We start from the raw sequence: 8,022 nt of genomic DNA, 5'->3' as shown, positions 1-8,022 counted from the left end.
ATTAATGCTCTATTTCTTTTTTCCCTCAAAGGAAAATTGTTCATAAATTAAAGGGCAGGACCACTGCCTCTTCCATGATCTCCCTAGCATTCAAGATTTCTATTCATTCTGAGAGATCTAGGGTTAATACCCCTGCAGCTGACAGGCACTAAGCCGGGGCCTTGCACAGGCTTTAGATGTAAAAACAATCAGCCATCCACTGATGCCGTTACTCCCCCAGACTATAGAGTGTGTGGAGAAATTCCTGCCATTCCTCAGAGGGTGAGGGGACTCGGACGGGGTGACCTCCTTTTGTTCAGCTCTAGCTCTGCTCAACCAAGGAATCGCTTCCAAATGATTTGTGAGTTCCATCTATGAAATGCATTGTAAGGGACGGAAGAAAGAGACTTGGGAGTGTCAGCAGAATGCTGAGTTATGTCTTTCTTTTTCCTCCTCCAAAGGAAAATTATGTAGCACATGGAGGAGAATGAGGGAGAAATTGAAGGAGTGGAACCAGATTTTCAACTGGGTGATTAGCATTTCTTTTGATGCCATTATGTTCCTGCACAATTGTAATGGGGCCTGCACAAAACCCAACTAGATGATTAGATTAGAAGGAAAGCTAGACGTAGAGATAAACTTTCAGGTTTCCTTTCAACATGCTGGTATACAAAGGAAACTTCCCAATTACAGAAACAAAGAAAGGGTACCACAGATAAACGAGTCTTAGTCTAACTCCCCCAACATGGTGCTCTCCTGATCCATATGCCTGATCAACAGTAGGGATTCAAAACCCCTACAAAATATCAAATACACACTCTTTTTCCTATTCATAGAATCATAGAGTTGGAAAAGACCTCATGGACCATCCAGTCCAACCCCCTGCCAAGAAGCAGGAAAATTGCATTCAAAGCACCCCCAACAGATGGCCATCCACCCTCTGTTTAAAAGCCTCCGTAGAAGGAGCTTCCACCACACGTTGGGGTAGAGAGTTCCACTGCTGAACAGCTCTCATAGTCAGAAAGTACTTCCTATTCTTGGTTGCCTTATCTCTCCTGGAGTTGCAATAAGTAATGTGTTGGAAACAGGAGTGGTCTAGTTAGGGAGTTGTAAGCCTTGTGGGGACATTATCCCACTGGCTCTCATTAGCAGCCCATTCTGATAATCAGACCTGGTTGAGGATGATGGAAATTATGATAAAACCCATGGAGGATGAGAGATTGAAGGAGATTGTTATCTGCTGCTCCCTAATCCAGGGAAGGAAGAATTTACCCCACTCTTTGCATTATTGACAGATTACCCATATAATAGAAGAATACAGTCTATGATCAAGGAAATTACAGTATGTCATATGCAGACAGCAGAAGAGACTACGGTGTGCCAACATCAGAGATCTCTTTGAGGTGGGAAGTAAATGTAGTAAGAGATTGCTGACGCAAAGAAACCACATCACACGAGGGCAAGTAAGCCAAATACTCTTCAAGAAGAAGTTTCTGGATTGCCTTTGGGTCTTTTCTGAGGTTAAATCCCTGTGTTTCAGACAGGTTATGACATAGGTTATTGCATATTGAAAAGGTTGCTGCCATCTGCTGGCTGGTAGAAGATGGATTCTAAAATTTCCTCATATCCAGGTGTTAGGAGTGCTGACCATAATACAAGTCACCGCAGAATTAAATTTGTTCTAGCAGAAGCTCGGTGGACAGACCATGCATCATTTTGACAGGCTTTACGCATACATGACACACAGATCCCCTTTCAACTCATACATCGCAGTCCTGTTCCATCCTTATATTTGCATCAGCTACCAAAAAAAATCTATTTAACAGTTTTTTTAAATTCAGCAATTACATCATCACACATGCATTTCAACCATGCCACAGTTATCCTTCATTCACCCATCTTTTAAACTGTTTTTAATATAACACCCAACCTGAAGAAGATTCTTGCAAACCACAAGGACTGTAATCCTAATAATGGGAAAGACTGTACTACCTTAATCCTGTTGGCATCCTGGTTTGTGGCAAGGCTTTGCGCTCATCTCCCCATCCATGTTGTGTGTCCTCTCATAGATAAATAACCGTTTGAGATTGGGATGCTTTAGCTAAAGAAAAAGACCTGTCTACCACCAAGAACTCTTGAGAAGGAAGTATTATCCAGACTAGGTTCAAGTTCACTGATGATACATCTGGGTGGTCTCAGTTAGGAGTTATATGACAACTAATTGAGAGTCAAAAGACCTAAGCTCCACCTCTGGAATATAGATGAGAAATCAGCTATAAACTGATATTTGTAGTGTTGAATATCCCCCCACCCCCACTCTGGTGCCACCCCCACTACCTCCCTTTAGACTGCCTTCGGATTATCTCGTGGGTTGTGTTGGGTTTTAACTACTTGTATGTGGGTTTTAGCCTAGATTTTAAAATTTGTTGAAGTTTGAAGCATATAACCCCTTGGGTTTGACGTGGATGTGTGAGACTGGTTCCCTCGGTTATGATCTGGTCATCGACCGTAATAAAGTTTACTTACTATATGACAACTAGTGTGTGCCTTTAGTCTTTATTTTGTTTGAATTCCTATGGTAAGCACTGAGATGATATAGTATAGTGGTTTGAGCGTTGGACTACAAACCTGTGACCTATCATGGGGCTTCCTTGCCAAGAGTTGTTCAGAAGGAGCTTTGTCTTTGCCTTCCTCTGAAGCTGAGGTAGTGTGACTTGTCCAAAGTCACCAGAGAGTTTCCAATCCTAGTCTCCAAAATTATATTCAGAATACTATACCATGCTGGCTCTCACTCCAAGCTTAGACTCAAACTTCTCTCAAACTCTTTTTTCCCAACTGTATTCCTTTAAAACCCCAGCTAATCCAACTTCCACTCATACTCTAGATCAGGGGTCCTCAAACTAAGGCCCGAGAGCCGGATACGGCCCTCCAAGGTCATTTACCCGGCCCTTGCTCAGGGTCAACCCAAGGCTGAAACGACTTGAAAGCAAACAACAATAACAACAATCCTATGTCATCAGCCAAAAGCAGGCCCATACTTCCCATTGAAATACTAATAAGTTTATATTTCTTAAAATTGTTCTTCATTTTAATTATTGTATTGTTTTAAAGTGTTTTTGCACTACAAATAAGATATGTGCCATGTGCATAGGAATTCATCATCCTTTTTTCAAATGATAACCCAGCCCTCCAACACTTTGAGAGATTGTGACCTGGCCCTCTGTTTAAAAAATTTGAGGATCCCTGCTCTAGATAGTCACCTTTCTCCAATTGTCCCATACAAATATCCTCAAATATTCCACCAATCAGTATCCACTTCATTGCTCCATTCTCTTCTTGCTCCCAACAGCTACTTATCTCATATTCACACAAGATGTCAAACACAACTGCCAAACACAAAGCCATGGCATCATATAGTAATCACTATTTAAGATTCCATGTTCTACAACAGTTAACAGTCTGCTTTTTTCATGACTTAACTAAAGTAGCAGTACTATGCATTTTTATTTTATGTCTGGAACAAAAAAAAATCAAGTTGCATTTTATGAGGGTTGTCTCACTACCTGATGTGAGAAGAAAAAAGACACTCCCAATTATTGCCAGCCACTTTGCCCCCTTCCCATCACTACTGCTGCCCCTGCTACCATCTCTCCTCCTCTTACTTTATTTCCCTTTCCATCTGCACTGCCTTTCTATAGCTATTGCTGCTTTGGGGTGGAGAAGGTGGACGAAATGAAGAAGGAAGGGTAGAAAACGGAGCAAAAAAAATGGGGTGAAGGTGCAGCTCCATCTTTAAGGGAAGAAAACATGGTACCCGGCAAAGTGAAACAAGGGACAGGGAAAGGAAAGGGTACAAGATGCAGTAGACGAGGGCAAGGTTCAAAAGAAGAGTGGTGTGGCAAAGTGAGATTAGGAGAAAAACAGGGTGAGATATGCAAGCAGTAGATTAGCAGAAGCAAGGAAAGGAGTGAGATGAAGAAAAAGGAGATGGGAGAGATTGAGAAGTACAGTTGCAGTGTGCAAGAGAAAGATGAGGATCTGCCTCTTAATATCACTGCCTTGGACATTTTCACTAGACATCCACTGTGTCGATAATATGGCCATCCTTTGCTTGTGCAACTTTAAGTGGACGTTCTAAAAGATTTGGCCACCTGATGACTAGCTTGGAGGTTTTTTTCCACCAAATAATACAGATAAAGAAGGAATGCATACTTGGAAAGTCCTTGTGGCTCGATCCCCAAAAGTGAAGGAAAATGGGTGACACTATATGTGTGTTAGTTCTAAACATCTCTTGCATGCTCTAGACAATCTAAATGTTATCTTTGTGAAAACTGAAGAAGGCTTCATTGATGCTATTCAATATGAGACTGGATGGATCAGCAGCTGTAGCAAGGCCAAAATTACAGCATAGGCCCATTCTTTTATGCCCACCATCAAGGTAGACTCCAGAATAAGAACATGTAAATACAAATATAGTAAATAAATAAGAAACGACTTGCAGTTTCTCAAGTAAAAAAATAATAAACGATAAAAAATGGTAGCTGTATTTTTACAAGATCTTTAATCATCTGTGCCAAAGAGTGCTGGTGCCTCACCAAACTTCAAATCCCAGTATCTCGTATTATTGAACCATGGCAGCTAATTAAAGCAGTGGGATCAAGCTCTATTAATTCCACAGTGTAAATGTGTCATGGGATACTTCATATTATGCTGCATCCTATAGACATAGGAGTGTAGGAGTCAGGAATTTCTGGAACTAGCAAGGAAAATAGATCTCTCTTAGGCCTGTCGGTTTTAGTTCGTTAATTCGTTATTTCGTAATTAAATCGTTATTTTTACCATATCCGACGCGATATCAAAACATATTTTCAAACCCGGAAGGGTTTAAAAATATCGAAACAGCAGCCCCATTTTTTTTACGAGCTTCAGCTCGTGTCGTTAATGGGATGGAGGCTGCTGAGTGCTGCTGGTGCCTGGGAGCCAATCCGGCGCTCCCAAGCACCCCAGCAGTGCACCGTGGCAGGAGCCGATTGGATGGTGCGCGCGGCCTCCGCGCGCCATCCGGCTCGGCTCCTGCGCCCTCCTCCTCCTCCTCCTCCTCCTCTGAGTCCTGACACTTCCTGCAACACAGCTGGGAGGAGGAGGAGGAGGAGGGCGCAGGAGCCGAGCCGGATGGCGCGCGGAGGCCGGTTGTGAGCGCGCGCGCACCATCCAATCGCTCCGGCGTGCGCCCTCCTCCCAGCTGTGTTGCAGGAAGTGTCAGGACTCAGAGGAGGAGGAGGAGGAGGAGGGCGCAGGAGCCGAGCCGGATGGCGCGCGCGCGCTTCCTGCAATATTCACACACTCACACACAGAGGAAAGTGGAGCGAGGAAGAGGCAGCAGCGCTTCAATAAATCCGAGCCAGGGAAAAGAAGACGTGTAAACGAGGCAGTTTTCAGGGCTGTATGTATGACATGTTCCAGGACCAGAAGCATTCTCTCCTGACATTTTGCCCACATCTATGGCAGGCATCCTCAGAGGTATGTTGGAAACTACTAGGCCTGTTTGATCAAGAAAAAATTTGTTTCTAAAATGTTTTGTAAATATTTACGAAATTTCGTAAATAACAAAACATTTTTTTGGAAAGTTTTGTAAATATTTTAAATATCGAAACAAAAAAACACCCCAATTACAAAACGATTTTAGAAACAAATTTTTTCTTGATCAAACAGGCCTAATCTCTCTCACATTCACCCTATACATGTGCCTGAGGGATGCATAACATAATAATTGAGCATGTATTGGTTAATCAGGCCAGTAGCAAATGAGAATAATTCGACATTCAGTAGTTGCATTCTCTCTAGTAGGCTGAACAAGGTCAGCACATGCTGAGGGTATAAATTAGAAGGTTTCCATCATGGAAATGTCTGAGAAACTCTTGCTTTATCAGCCTGAGATGATTTCTCCTCGCCCTCACATAGGAAAGTATTTGTGCTTTCTAGAATGAGAGAGGAAGGTATTTAAAGTTTAAGACAGATAAGATAATCTATCTCATCTGTGGGTGGTGTATCAGCCATATTCAAGCCCAGGAAATTAATTCATTGTGGAAATGGTCCATTTATTGTGGGGCCCCAATGGACAGCAGCTGTGATGAAGGACTGCTTCAATTACCTGAAGGACGTGAGCTGGATTTGCCTTTGCCTTGGGTTTTATAGCTGCATGCTGTGCAATATATGCACACGATCAATAAACCATTGTTTTGGTCCACCTGTGGCTGTTTTTCATGTTTGACAGACCCTTGATCCTGTTTTGGAAAAGGACCTTGGAGTCATTACAAACATAAAGGACAGAATGTGCAAAAAATGGGGAAGCAAGGAAGGAAAGGAAGTAACAGAGGGAGAGAAGAAGGATGCCAGTGGAAGTGGCGCAAAAAAAATAAATAACGAGAGGCAGTTAAAGTGGAAGGGAAGAGGCACTGTAGACAGTACAAATAGTGGGTTGCTGTAAGTTTTTTGGGCTGTATGGCCATGTTCTATGTTCATCTGAGGCTGGCATCCTCAGAGGTTGTGAGGTCTGTTAGAAACTAGAAAATGAGGTTTATGTATCTATGGAACACCCAGAGTGAGAGAAAGAACTCTTGTCTGTTGGAGGTAGGTGTGAATGTTTCAACTGGCCACCTTGATTAGCATTTAAAGGCCTAGCAGTTTTCAAGGTTGGCTTCTTACTGCCTGGGGGAATCCTTTGTTGAGAGGTTATTAGCTGTCCCTGATTGTTTCTTGTCTGGCGTTCCCCTGTTTTTGAATGTTGTTCTTTATTTACTGTTATTATTTTTTTTAAAAATACTGGTAGCCAGATTTTGTTCATTTTCATAGTTTCCTCCTTTCTGTTGAAATTGTCCACATGCTTGTGGATTTCAGTGGCTTCTCTGAGTAGTCTGACATTTATTTGTTTATTTACAGTATTTCTATACTATACCGCTTTTCTCACCCCTAGGGGCACTCAAAGAGGTTTACACATAACTGGCAAAACTTCAATGCCATACATTGGACACTGACGCGATGCCAATCCACAACAACCACAATAATGAAACAACAATTAAGCATAAATCATAATTAGACAGTACATAAGCAATCATTATGTAGTTGTTTGAGTGATCCAGCATTTCTGTGTTCTCAAATAATATGCTGTGTCCAGGTTGGTTCATCAGGTTCTCTACTATGGCTGACTTCTCTGGTTGAAGTAGTCTGCAGTGCCTTTCATGTTCCTTGATTCGTGTTCAGGAAATGCTGCATTTGATGGTTCCTATGTAGACTATGTAGATTGTGGCAACCATACTGATTGATAACTGGCAAATAGAGGGAGAAAACGTGGAGGCCGTGACAGACTTTGTATTTCTAGGTGCAAAGATTATTGTAGATTCAGACTGCAGCCAGGAAATCAGAAGACACTTACTTCTTGGGAGGAGAGCAATGAGCAATCTCGATAAAATAGTGAAGAGTAGAGACATCACACTGGCAATGAAGATCCGCATAGTTAAAGCAAGGGTATTCCCTGTAGTAACCTACAGATGTAAGAGTTGGACCATAAGGAAGGCTGAGAGAAGATAGATTTTTTTTTTGTGGGTGTTGGTACTGAGAGTACCTTGGACCACCAGGAGATCCAACCAGTCCATCCGCCAGGAAATAAAGCCTGACCGCTCATTGGAGGGAAGGATATTAGAGGTAAAGATGAAGTACTTTGGCCACATCATGATAAGAAAGGAAAGCTTAGAGAAGACAATGATGCCGGGGAAAATGGAAGGAAAAAGGAAGAGGGACCGACCAAGGGCAACATGGATGGATGGTATCCTTGAAGTGACTGGCTTGACCTTGAAGGAGTTGGGGGTGGTGACAGCCAACAGGGAGCTCTGGCAAGGATGGTCCATGAGGTCACGAAGAGTTGGAAGCGACTGAACGAATGAACATGTAGACTGGTCCACAGGTGCAAGGTTTACGGTAGATGCCTGCAGAGGTGAGAGGATACCTCTTGTCCTTTGCTGAATGTAGCATTTGTTGGTGGGTCTG

The sequence above is a fragment of the Anolis sagrei genome, chromosome 4, assembly GCF_037176765.1.
Source record: "Anolis sagrei isolate rAnoSag1 chromosome 4, rAnoSag1.mat, whole genome shotgun sequence".
Classification (NCBI taxonomy): domain Eukaryota; kingdom Metazoa; phylum Chordata; class Lepidosauria; order Squamata; family Dactyloidae; genus Anolis; species Anolis sagrei.
The sequence above is the reverse complement of the archived record's forward strand: the minus strand, read 5'-3'. Positions refer to the sequence as shown.